Source organism: Pan troglodytes, chromosome 6, assembly GCF_028858775.2.
Source record: "Pan troglodytes isolate AG18354 chromosome 6, NHGRI_mPanTro3-v2.0_pri, whole genome shotgun sequence".
Classification (NCBI taxonomy): Eukaryota; Metazoa; Chordata; class Mammalia; order Primates; family Hominidae; genus Pan; species Pan troglodytes.
In genome coordinates, this window is record NC_072404.2 from 44438119 (window position 1) to 44451529 (window position 13411).

A 13411-nucleotide genomic window follows, 5' to 3' on the forward strand; every position below is an offset into this window, starting at 1 on the left:
CTTTGGCTCTTGTCAAATTGCTTCAATTTTGGATATCTGTGTTACTGGAGAAGTGAATCAAGCTAAATGAAGAATGCCCTTATTTTTTCTTCTGTGTTCTCTCTCTGCAAAGAGGAGAATGATCTTCCCCAGTATTGTGCTTTCTGAGACACACCTAGTGGATGATCCAAATGGTCCTTGATTCCAAGTAAAATGGCACAGATCCACATGTAGCTGGATCCCACCTGTGATCACAATCTTTCTACGCTCTCAGATTCCACCTTACCTCAATGTTTGAAAAGAAAAAATTTCAGACCAAGAAGCAGCTTCTCCACTCCTGGAATCTCTGCCTTGTTCAGCCTGTCTGCCTCCACCATGTCCATCAGGGTGACCCAGAAGTCCTACAAGGTGTCCATCTCTGGCCTCCGGGCCTTCAGCAGCTGCTCTCACATGAGTGGGCCCGGTGCCCACATCAGCTCCTTGAGCTTCTCCCGAGTGGGCAGCACCAGCTTCCGGGCTGGCCTGGGCAGAGGCTATGGTGGGGCCAGCAGCATGGGAGGCATCACTGCTGTCATGGTCAACCAGAACCTGCTGAGCCCCCTGAACCTGGAGGTGGACCCCAACATCCAGGCCATGCGCACCCAGGAGAAGGAGCAGATCAAGACCCTCAACAACAAGTTTCCCTCCTTCATTGACAAGGTACAGTTCCTGGAGCAGCAGAACAAGATGCTGGAGACCAAGGGGAGCCTCCTGCAGCAGCAGAAGATGGCTTGGAGCAACATGGACATGTTCGAGAGCTACATCAACAACTTTGTGCAGCAGCTGCAGACTCTGAGCCAGGAGAAGCCGAAGCTGGAGGCAGAGCTCGGCAACATGCAGAGGCTGGTGGAGGACTTCAAGAAAAAATATGAGGATGAAATCAATAAGCGTACAGAGATGGAGAATGAATTTCTCCTCAGATGTGGGTGAAGCTTACATGAACAAGGTAGAGCTGGAGTCTCGCCTGGAAGGGCTGACTGAAGAGATCAACTTCCTCAGGCAGCTGTATGAAGAAGAGATCCAGGAGCTGCAGTCCTAGATCTCGGACACGTCTGTGGTGCTGTCCATGGACAACAGCTGCTCCCTGGACACGGACAGCATCATCGCTGAGGTCAAGGCTCAGTACAAGGTGATCGCCAACCGCAGCCTGACTGAGGCTGAGAGCACGGACCAGATGAAGTATGAGGAACTGCAGATGCTGGCTGGGAAGCGCTGGGATGACCTGGGGCGTACAAAGACTGAGATCTCCGAGATGAACCGGAACATCAGCTGGCTCCAGGCTGAGATTGAGGGCCTCAAAGGCCAGAGGGCTTCCCTAGAGGCCGCCGTCACAGACGCAGAGCAGCCCGGGGAGCTGGCCGTGAAGGGTGCCAAAGCCAAGCTGTCTGAGCTGGAGGCTGCCCTGCAGCTAGCCAAGCAGGACATGGCGCAGCAGCTGCGTGAGTACCAGGAGCTGGCCCTGGACGCCTACAGGAAGCTGCTGGAGGGCGAGGAGAGCTGGCTGGAGTCTGGGATGCAGAACATGAGTATCCATACGAAGACCACCTGTGGCTATGCAGGTGGTCTGAGCTCTCCTACCGGCGCCTCACAAGCCCCGGCCTCAGCTACGGCCTGGGCTCCAGCTTTGGCTCTGGCGCGGGCTCCAGCTCCTTCAGCCACACCAGCTCCACCAGGGCCGTGGCTGTGAAGATCAAGACCCGCGATGGGAAACTGGCGTCCGAGTCCTCTGACATTCTGCCCAAGTGAACAGCTGCGACAGCCCCTCCCAGCCTGCCCCTCCTGTGGCTGCCCCAGAGCCGGAGAGGGAGGCCGCTGTGCAGGGGAGCAAAGGGAACAGGAGACCCACCTGAGGCTCACCCCTAGCTCTCAGCCCACCCACAGGGGAGTTTACTGCCTGGGGACACCCCTTGCCCATGCCTCCAGCTACAAAACAATTCAATTGCTTTTTTTTTTTTTTTTTTTTTGTCCAAAATAAAACCTCAGCTAGCTCTTTCAAAAAAAAAAAAAAATCAGTCCCACAAGGTCCCATCAGTCTCATTCTGCAGGCCAATGAGGATTTTCTTCATATTTTCAATGTGTTGAGAAGAATCTGCAGAATGTTAGGACATATATAGACAGATGAAAATACTCACACAAGGAGTAAGAAAACCTTCAGAGGAGGCAAATTTGCAAAGCAAGAACTGTGCCCCTCCCCAGTTCTAAGTCAACAACCACCCCATTAAGAGTCTATCTTAATTCTGGGGCTGTCAGCAGGTTTCCTTTCGCCTGCTCTTGTTTGTTCATTTTATGGAACACAGTAGTCTGCCTTTTTTTTCATGTCTAAACTCATTTCCTGTTGAGAAAGTTCATAACCATGGCACAAGAGTAATCATCTTGCATAAGTTACTCCAGCTCCTTTCTGCTCTTGTTTCCTCATCTCCAAAATAAGAATAAAAATAGTACTTCTTTTATAAGGTTGTGTTGAGGATCAAAAATAGCTAATATATGTTAAACCCTTGGAATAGTTCCCGGACTATAATCACTGCTATATAAATGTTTGCCATCATCCTTCTTGGATGGTTTCAGTGCCCCTCGGTTACCTTTGCCATGACTCTTATTTATTTATTTATTTTTTTTTTTGAGATGGAGTCTTGCTCTGTTGCCAGGCTGGAGTGCAGTGGTGGGATCTCAGCTCACTGCAACCTCCGCCTCCCGGGTTCAAGCAATTCCCCTGCCTCAGCCTCCCGAGTAGCTGGGACTACAGGCATGTGCCACCACACCCAGCTAATTTTTTGTATTTTAGTAGAGATGGGTTTTCACCATGTTGGCCAGGATGGTCTCAATCTCCTGACCTCATGATCTGCCCACCTTCTGCTCCCAAAGTACTGGAATTACAGGCGTGAGACAGTGCACCCAGCCCCCAGGACTCATATTCTCTAAATCCTATTAGAACATCTTTTTCTTTTTTTTAAAGTCAGGATCTCACTCTGTCATCCAGGCTGGAGGGTGGTAGCACAATCATAGCTCACTGTCACCTGCAACTCCTGGGCTCTAGTGATCCTCCCACCTCAGCCCCACTGAGTAGCTGAGACTACAGGTGCATGCCACTACATGGGGCTAATGTATTAATTTTTTTTTGTAGAGATGGAATCTTGCTATGTTGCCCAGGCTGGTCTTGAACTCCTGGCTTCAAGAGATCATCCCATATCAGCCTCCCAAAGTGTTGGGATTTCAGGTGTGAGCCACTGCACCAGCCCTATTAGAACAAATTTCTAAATTATATGGGAATGTACAAAAACAAAAGATAAATCTGCCTGTAGAACCTTAAAACAGTTTCATGGTCCTCATAAGGTTCTTCATATTCAGGAGAGCGGGCATTGCAACATGTAAAGCCTATCTCGAAGAAAGAGACTTTTGCCCAAAGTCTATATAGACTAAGCCTCTGTCTACATTATGTCTTCTTCTCAAATCACCTCCTTGACTTCACATTACCATAATAATCCACATCCCATTACAAACTTTTAGCTTTTAGCCAGATAGGCTGTTTTGCAAAAGAGGAAGGCAATGGGGGGCTTTTGATGTTCCTTTTCAGGAATAGTTTTCCTTACCTTCTTCCTGTTGGGCCTCTGGGATCTTATCTGCCTTTAAGTGTTATAATAATTCCAGGTGCATTAGAGTATCCAATATGCCACTGAAATCTACATCTCCCCTGATATTAACCATACACCAAATAAAAGCAGCACATAATAAAATCATCCACATCCCAAAATAGAAAAAGCACCCAAATTGTTTAAATTTTACATAGGGAGTAAGTTGTATCACACTCTATGCTAACCATGTTTATAACCATTTATGCTTGCACATATGTAATTTAAACAGCTATTATTGAGCATCCGCTCCACGTATGTCGGGCACTAGACTGGGCACTGGCAACATACTGGAACAATAACAGGGGTGGTTCTGTTGGGGAGGCAGCTAAGACAGACCAAAGAGTGGGAGCCCCAGAGGTTTACTCAATAATCATGCTAATTAATACAAGCAAACCTTCCAACTGAGTTCAGTGTTCCAGGTAAAAAGGAATGTAATACAAAAAGCTGACCTGGGCTTGTGGGTCATGGAAAATTTCTCTGAGGAAGAGACATATGACAAATAAAGAATTGTGAAGTTACCCAAGGTGAGAGAAGAAAGAACATATCATGAAGCTAGATCAGGAAGTACAAAGGCCCTATGGTGGGAAAGAAGATGGCCAGTAAAAGATGCGTGAGTCATTCATGAGACAGGAACCACTGGCAGAAGACAGGATTTGTGGGGGAAGATCCTCAGTTCAGTCTGGGACATGAGGTGTCTGAAATACCTTTGAGACATATCAAGGGAAAATATGAAATAGGTGGTTGGATATATACATCTGGAACTCAAAGGAAATGTCTGAGCCAAAGACATAACTAGATATAAATAGCTTACAGATAGTAGTTAAAATTAATGATCTTGGATACAGTTGCCTGGAAAGAAAGCATATAATGAAAAAAGACCGCCTTGACAGACTTCACTTTTAATGGCTGAGTAGCAGATAAGCCCACCAACTAGGTTAAGAAGGAGCATCAGAGAGGTAGAACGGACACCAGGAGAATGTGGTAGCACCCAAGGCAAGGGGAGGAAGAGCTGCAAGAAGGTGGAAGTTGTTAATAGTATTTAAGAACATTGCTGAATCATGTAGTAAAATAAGGTCTGAACATCATTGGATGTATTTGAGGACAGGGAGATCACTGTTGACTTTATCAGAGCTGGTTCAGGGCAGTGATTGTGGGAATGGGAGAGTGATGGGCCATGACATTCAGCCTTAAATAGGTTGAGGAAAGATTGGGAGTTAAGAAAGTGGAGACAAAAATTTTAGGCATCTCTTTCAAGAAATCTGGTTGTGAAGGAGAAAAGAGATATGCAGTGGTGGGATAAAAAGTGATTTGAGTAGCTGTTTGCCTGGATTGGCAACCTGAGCTGCCCCACCCTTCCCGTGCAGCGATCTGGGTGCAGAGGGGCCCTCTCCACTCCATGCCAGACAGATCTCCAGGCATTCAGACACCTGCTCACTGGAACAGCAGTCTGAGTTACCCCAATCTTCCTGTGTGGAGATCCTGGTGCAGGAGGCCCTCTCCACTCTACACCCAGGCAGAATCTCCATGCGTCTGAAGCACCTACCCTCCTGGGTTAGAAGTTTAGGCTGCCCCCAATCTCCAGGCAGAGAACTCAGGGCTGAGGAGGTCTTGCAGCTCCATGCCGAGGCACACCTCTGGGTGCGAGGTGGCCATCCACTGGATTCTCCCTCAGTGCAGGTACTTGTGCCTGCCATCAGGGGACCTACAGGTGGACCTGCCTGGTCTGGCCCTGCCCATCTTGCTTCCTCCCCTCCACTGGGGCTGAGGAGGGAGCTCAGACCACCGTGCACTCCATGAATCAACCCATTTCCTGAGGCAAGCGAGAGCCTCTTCCAGTAAAAAAAAAAAAAAATGTTATGTGGATGGGATCACATATATTCCCATCCACATAGCATTTTTTTTGAGACAGGTTTTCACTCTGTCACCCTGAGTGTAGTGGTGTGATCATGGCTTACTGCAGCCTTGACCTCCCGGGCTCAAGCAATCATCCCACCTCACTGTCCCAAGTAGCTGGGACCCACAGGCACATGCCACCATGACCAGCAATTTTTTTCATTTTTTGTAGAGACAGGGTCTCGCTATGTTGCCCAGGCTGTTCTTGAACTCCTGGACTGAAGGGATCCTACTTCCTCTGGCTCCCAAAATGCTGAGATTACAGACACGAGCCACCATGCCAGGCCACACAGCCAGCTCTTACCCATAAGCGCCATCTATTGGCTTGTAGGTCAAATTGCACAGCCCAATATAAAACCTGGTGACAGAAGAGCATAGGGCTACGCAAGCAAAGCCAAAAGACCCTACCCAGCATTCTCTACAGTCACACACCCTGGGGTGGGAAGGAAGGAAAGGGAAAGAAGAAAAAAAAATAATATTATTGGAAAAAAAAGAAAGAAAAAGAAAAAATTCTACCTGCATGAAAATAGTTACTAAAATTAGAAGGGCAAGCATCTCTAGATGAAAAGGAACTAGTGCAAGAAACCTGGCAAAATCTGAATGTAGTGACAGTACCAAACGATCACACTAGCTCCCCAGCAATAGTCCCTAACTAAAATGGAAACTCAGAAATGATAGCTAGATAGATAAATAATTCAAGGCATGGATTGCAAGTAAGCAGCAATGAGATCCAAGACAAGGTTGAAAATCAACAAAAAGACATTTCTAAAGCAATCCAGGAAAGGAAGGAATAGATAAACATCTTCAAAAGAAATCAACCAGAACTTCTGGAATTGAAAAACTCACCTAAGGAATTTCAAACTACAATTGAAATCTTTATGAACAGACTGCACCAAGCAGAAGAAAGAATTTCAAAGCTTGAAGACTGATTTTTTGAACTACCCAGTTAGATAAAAATAAAGAGATGAGAATTTTAAAAAATGAACACAGTTTTCAAGAAATATTGGATTATGTGAAGTGACCAAAATTATGAATTACTGGACATTAACAATAGATACAGAAGAGAAGAAAACAACCATGAAAACATTTGAGGCAATAATTCAAGAAAAGTTCCTAATCTTGCTAGAGAGATAGATATCCAGATACAAGAAATCTAGAGAACACATGTGAGATAGTGTACAAACTAAACATCATCAATGCATATAGTCACCAGACTGCCCAAAGTCAGTGCTAAAGAAAAAAATCTTAAAGGCAGCAAAAGAAAAAGGTCAGATCACATACAAAAAGAACCCATCAGGCTAACAGTAGACTTCTCAGAAGAAACCTTAGAAGCTAGGAGAGATTGGAGGCCTATTTTCAGTATTCTTAAAGAAAAGAAATTCCAACCAAGAATTTCATATCCTGCCAAACTAAGCTCTATAAGCAAAGGAGAAATAAAATCTTTTCCAGACAAGCAAGTACTAACGGAATTCATTACCACTAGACCTTCCTTACAAGAGATCCTTCAGGGATTTCTCAACATGAGAACAAAATAATGATACCTACTACCACAAAAACACACATAGCCCACAGACCCTATAAAGCACCACACTATAGAAACTACAAGGCCACCAGTTAACAACTTCATAACAAGATCAAAACTTCACATATCAATATTAATCTTGAATGTAAATGGTCTCAATGCCCCACTTAAAAGGCACAGAGTGGCAAACTGGATTTAAAAAAATAAGACCCATTCATCTTCTGTTTTCAAGAGGCCTATCTCACATGAAATGACGCTCATAGGCTCAAAGTAAAGAGTTGGAGAAAAAAATCTGTCATGCAAATGGAACACAGAAAAGAGCAGGGGTCGCTATTCTTATATCAAATAAAACAGATTTTAAACCAACAACAGTAAAAAATGAGAAAGAAGGACATTGCATAATGATAAAAGATTCAATTTACAGAGGACTTAACTATCCTTAATATATATGCACCCAATATTGGAGCACGCAGATTCACAAAACAAGTACTTCTAGACCTATAAAAAGACTTGGACAGTCACACAACAATAGTGGGGGACTATCAACACCCCACTGACAGCATTGACAGACTATCAAGGCAGAAAACCAACAAAGAAACTCTGGACTTAAATTCAACACTTGACTGATTGGATCTAATAGACATCCACAGAAAACTCCACCCAACAACCTCGGAATATATATTCTTTTTATTTGCACATGGAACATACTCCAAAATCAACCACATGGTAGGTCATAAAGCAAGTCCTAATAAATTCAAATAAATCAAAATAATTCCAAATGTCCTCTCTGATCACAGTGGAATAAAACCAGAAATTAATACCAAGAAGTCTTTCAAAACCACGCAATTACATGGAAATTAAACAATTTGCTCCTAAATGACTTTGGGATAAACAAATAAAGCAGAAATAAAAAATTCTTTGAAATAAATGAAAACAGAGACACAACATACCAAAATCTCTGGGACACAACAAAATCAGCATTAAGACAAAAGTTTATAGTGCTAAAGACCTACCTCAAAAAGTTAGAAAGATCTCAAATTAACACTCTAACATTACACCCAAAGGAACTAGAAAAACAAGGACAAACTAACCCTTACGCAAGCAGAAGAAAAGACATAACTAAAACCAGAACAGAAGTGAACAACATTGAGACCCCGAAATCCATGCACATAATCACATAACCAAATGTTTGTTCATTGAAAGGATAGATAAGATCAGTTGCTGCTAGCTAGATTAGTGTAGAAATAGAGAGACGATCCAAATAAGCACAATCAGAAAGACAAAGGTGGCATACAACCAATCCCACAGAAATATAAAAGATCCTCAGAGACTATTATGAACCTGGAGAAAATGGATAAATTCCTGGAAACACACAGTCTGCCAATATTGAATCAGGAAGAAATTGAAACCCTGAATAAACCAATATTGAGTTCCAAAATTGAATCAGTAATTAAAAAAAAAAAACAAAACAAAACCTACCTACCCAAAAAGCCCTGGATCAGGTGGATTCACAGCCGAATTCTATCAGACATTCAAAGAGGAGTTAGTACCAATCCTACTGAAAGTATTTCAAAAAATCAAGGCGGAGAGACTTCTCCCTAACTCCTTCTATGAAGCCAGCATCACTCTGATACTAAAACCTGGCAAAGACACAACAAGAAAAGAAAACTACAGGTCAATATCCCTGATGAACATAGATGGAAAAAATCCTCAAAAAATTACTAGCAAAGCAAATCTAGCAACACATCAAAAAATTAATTCTCTATGATCAAGTAGGCTTCATTCCTGAGATGCAAAGTTGGTGCAACATATACAAATCAATAAATGTGATTCATCACATAAACAGAACTAAAAACAAAAACCATATGATCATCACAATGTGGAAAATGTTTTTTAATAAAATTCAACATCTCTCCATGATTAAAACCCTCAAGAAACTATGCTTAGAAGCAACATATGTCAAACTAATAAGAGCTGTCTATGCAAACCCACAGCCAACATCATACTGAATGAGCAAAAACTCAGACCATTTCCCCTGAGAACCAGACAAGGATGCCCCCTCTCACCACTCTTATTCAACATAGTACTAGAAGTCCTTGCCAGAGCAATGAGGCAAGAGAAAAAAATAAAAGGCATCCAAATAGGAAAAAAGTCAAACTACCTCTCTTTTCTGATGATATGGTTATATACCTGGAAAACCCTAAAGACTCTACCAAAAGTCTCCTGGAACTGATAAATGACTTAGTAAAGTTTCAGGATACAAAATCAGTGTACAAAAATCAATAGCATTTCTACATATCAATAACCTTTAAGCTGAGAGCCAAATCGGGAATGCAATCCCATTTACAATAGCTGCCGAGAGAAGGAAGGGAAGGGAAAAGAAGGGCAGGGCAGGGCAGGGCAGGGCAGGGCAGGGCCTAGGAATACATCTAACCAAGGAGATGAACTACAAGTTCTACAAGGAGAACTACAAAACACTGCTGAAAGAATCATAGATGACACAAACGAATGGAAAAACTTTCCCTGCTCATGGTTTGGGAGAATCAATATGATTAAAATGGCCATGCTGCCCAAAGCAATCTACAGATTCAATATTACTGCTATCAAGCTACCAATGTCATTTTTCACGGAGCTGGAAAAAACTATTCTAAAATTCATATGGAACCAAAAAAGAGCCAAAATAGACAAAGCAACCCTAAGCGAAAAGAACAAAGCAGTAGACATTACATTACTTGACTTCAAACTACACTGTAAGTTAACAATCATCAAAACAGCATGGTACTTGTACGAAGACAGAAAGATAGGCCAATGGAACAGAATAGAGAACCCAGAAATAAAGCCACATACCTACAGCCATCTGATCCTTGACAAAGTCGACAAAAATAAGTAATGGGGAAAGCACTCCCTATTCAATAAATAGTGCTGGGATAGCTGGCTAGCCTTATGCAAAAGAAAGAAACTGCCCCCCTCTCTTTCACCAAATACAAAAACGAATTCAAGATTATTTAAAGACTTAAATGTAAGACTTCAAACTATAAGAATCCTAGAACAAAACCTAGGAAACACCTTTCTGGACATTGGTCTTGGAAAAGAATTTATAACTAGGTCCTCAAAACGACAACAAAACCAAAAATTAACAAGTAGGACGTAATTAAACTAAAGAGCTTCTAGACAGCAAAACAATCAATACAGTAAACAGACAACATATAGAATGGGAGAAAATATTCACAAGCTCTGCGTGTGACAAAGGTCTAATATCCAGAATCTATAAAGAACTTACGCAATCGAACAAGCAAAACCAAATAACCCTATTTAAAATGGACAAAAGACATGAACAGATATTCTCAAAAGAAAAAAAAAAAAAAAAGCAGCCGGCTGGGCATGGTGGCTCACGCCTGTAATCCCAGGACTTTGAGAGGCCGAGGTGGGCGGATCACCTGAGGTCGGGAGTTTGAGACAAGCCTGACCAACACGGGGAAACCCTGTCTCTACTAAAAATACAAAATTAGCTGGATGTAGTGGCGTATGCCTGTAATCCCAGCTGCTTGGGAGGCTGAGGCAGCAGAATCGCTTGAACCTGGAAGGCGGAGGTTGCAGCGAGCGGAGATCACGCCATTGCACTCCAGCCTGGGCAACAAGAGCGAAACTCCATCCAAAAAAAAAAAAAAGAAAGAAAGAAAACAGAAAAAAAGGAAAGAAAAGCAGCCAACAAACATGAAAAAATTCTCTTCACTACTCTTCAGGGAGCTGCAAATCAATACCACAACACACCAGTCAGAATGGCTATTACTAAAAAGTTAAAAAAAACAATAGATGCTGGCAAGACTGTGGAGAAAACAGAATACTTACACACTGTTGGTGGGAATGTACAATTAGTTCAGCCACAGTGTAAAGCATTGTGGGGATTTCTCAAAGAAAAAAGAACTACCATTCAACCCAGCAATCCCATTGCTGTGTATATAGCTGAGAGAAAAGAAATCATTCAACCAAAAAGACACATTCACTTCTATGTTCATCACAGCAATCTTCGCAATAGCAAAGTCATGGAGTCAACCTAGGTGCCCATCAACAGTGGATTGGTTAAAGCCAATATGGTGCATATACGCCGTGGAATACTATGCAGCCATAAAAAGGAATGAAATCACTTCCTTTGCAGAAATATGTATGCAGCTGGAAGCCATTATCCTAAGTGAATTAACATAGGAACAGAAAACCCAGTGTTGCATGTTCTCACTTATAAGTGGGAGCTAAAAAATGGGTACTCATGGACACAAAGCACAGAATAATAGACACTGGGGACTACTATAGGGGACGGGGAGGGAGTGGGGCAAGGGCTGAAAAAAAACTACCTGCTGGACACTGCTCAGTACCTGGGTGATGGGATCAATTGTACCCCAAACCTCAGCATTATGCAGTATGTCCAGCTTGCACATGTAACGCCTTAATTTAAAATGTGAGTTGAAATTATTTTTAAAAACTAATTTGAGATTGAGAGAAGGCTTTGTTTTACCTTTTTAATTATGAAAATAATTATATATGAAATAGCATATACAATATGTATATATATGTATGTGTATAGATAGGTGTGTGTGTGTGTGCAGTTTAAAGAATAAAAATAAATATCCATGGCTTCACATTCACCTTCAGGAAAAGGACATTACCAGAACTTTAGAATTTCTTGTGGTCCCTCGCTAATCGTATCAAGCTGAAGGGAAATTATTTTTAAGATAAAAGAGATTCGAGCACATTTATATGGTAATGGGAAGCATCTAGTTGAGAAGAACTGGCTGAATATGCAGTAGATTAAAGAAAAGGATATTTGATAGTGAGGCATTATTGCAATAGCAAGAGTGAATAGGCTCTAAGGCACAGTAGGAGGTGTGACCATGTATTAGAAGAGGTGCAGCTCTGATGAGGGGAAATTAGATAGGTTTGGTGTTAGAAAGTTCAGGAAGTTCCTTTTTGATGCTTCACAACTCTCAGTAAAATAGGAAATGGGCTCATCTGCTGAAAACAAAAAATCTTCAAGGAAAGATGGGGCGTGATTTGAAGTAGTCATTGTTGAGAGTTGGAGGATGAGTTGCTCAGAGAAGTTTAATAGTTCTGCTGACCAGTGTTGAGGGCCTATTTGAGGCTGATCATGTATTTTTTTTTATTATACTTTAAGTTCTAGGATACATGTGCACAACGTGCAGGTTTGTTACATAGGTATACATGTGCCATGTTGGTTGTTGGTTTGCTGCACCCATCAACTAGTCATTTACATTAGGTATTTCTCCTAATGCTGTCCCTCCCCCAGCCCCCCACCCCCCAACAGGCCAGGGTGTGTGATGCTCCCTGCCCTGTTTTGGTTACTGTTTTGGTTACTGTAGTCTTGTAGTCAGGTAGCGTGATGCCTCCAGCTTTGTTCTTTTGGCTTAGGATTGTCTTGGCTATACTGGCTCTTTTTTGGTTCTATACGAACTTTAAAGTAGTTTTTTCCAATTCTGTGAAGAAAGTCATTGGTAGCTTGATGGGGATGGCATTGAATCTATAAATTACCTTGGGCAGTATGGCCATTTTCACGATATTGATTCTTCCTATCCATGAGCATGGAATGTTCTTACATTTGTTTGTATCCTCTTTTATTTTGTTGAGCACTGGTTTGTAGTTCTTCTTAAAGAGGTCCTTCACATCCCTTGTAAGTTGGATTCCTAGGTATTCTGCTCTCTTTGTAGCAATTGTGAATGGGAGTTCACTCATGATTTGGCTCCCTGTTTGTCTGTCCTTGGTGTATAGGAGTGCTTGTGATTTTTGCTCACTGATTTTGTATCCTGAGACTTTGCTGAAGTTGCTTATCAGCTTAAGGAGATTTTGGGTTGAGACAATGGGGCTTTCTAAATATACAATCATGTCATCTGCCAACAGGGACAATTTGACTTCCTCTTTTCCTAATTGAATACCCTTTATTTCTTTCTCTTTCCTGATTGCCCTGGCCAGAACTTCCAACACTATGTTGAATAGGAGTGGTGAGAGAGGGCATTCTTGTCTTGTGCCAGTTTTCAAAGGGAATGCTTCCAGTTTTTGCCCATTCAGTATGATATTGGCTGTGGGTTTGTCATAAATAGCTCTTATTATTTTGATATACATCCCTTCAATACCAAATTTATTGAGAGTTTTTAGCATGAAGGGCTGTTGAATTTTGTTGAAGGCCTTTCCTGCATCTATTGATATAATCATGTGGTTTTTGTTGTTGGTTTTGTTTATGTGATGGATTACGTTTATTGATTTGCGTATGTTAAACCAACCTTGCATCCCAGGGGTGAAGCTGACTTGATCATGGTGGATAAGCTTTTTGATGTGCTGCTGG

At 42.2% G+C, this 13411-nt stretch overlaps 1 pseudogene; it reads left to right on the forward strand.

Moving 5' to 3' along the window:
- Positions 1-354: 354 nt before the first annotated feature.
- On the forward strand, positions 355-1764 carry LOC100610911 (keratin, type II cytoskeletal 8-like; annotated as a pseudogene).
- The last annotated feature ends 11647 nt before the right edge of the window (positions 1765-13411 follow it).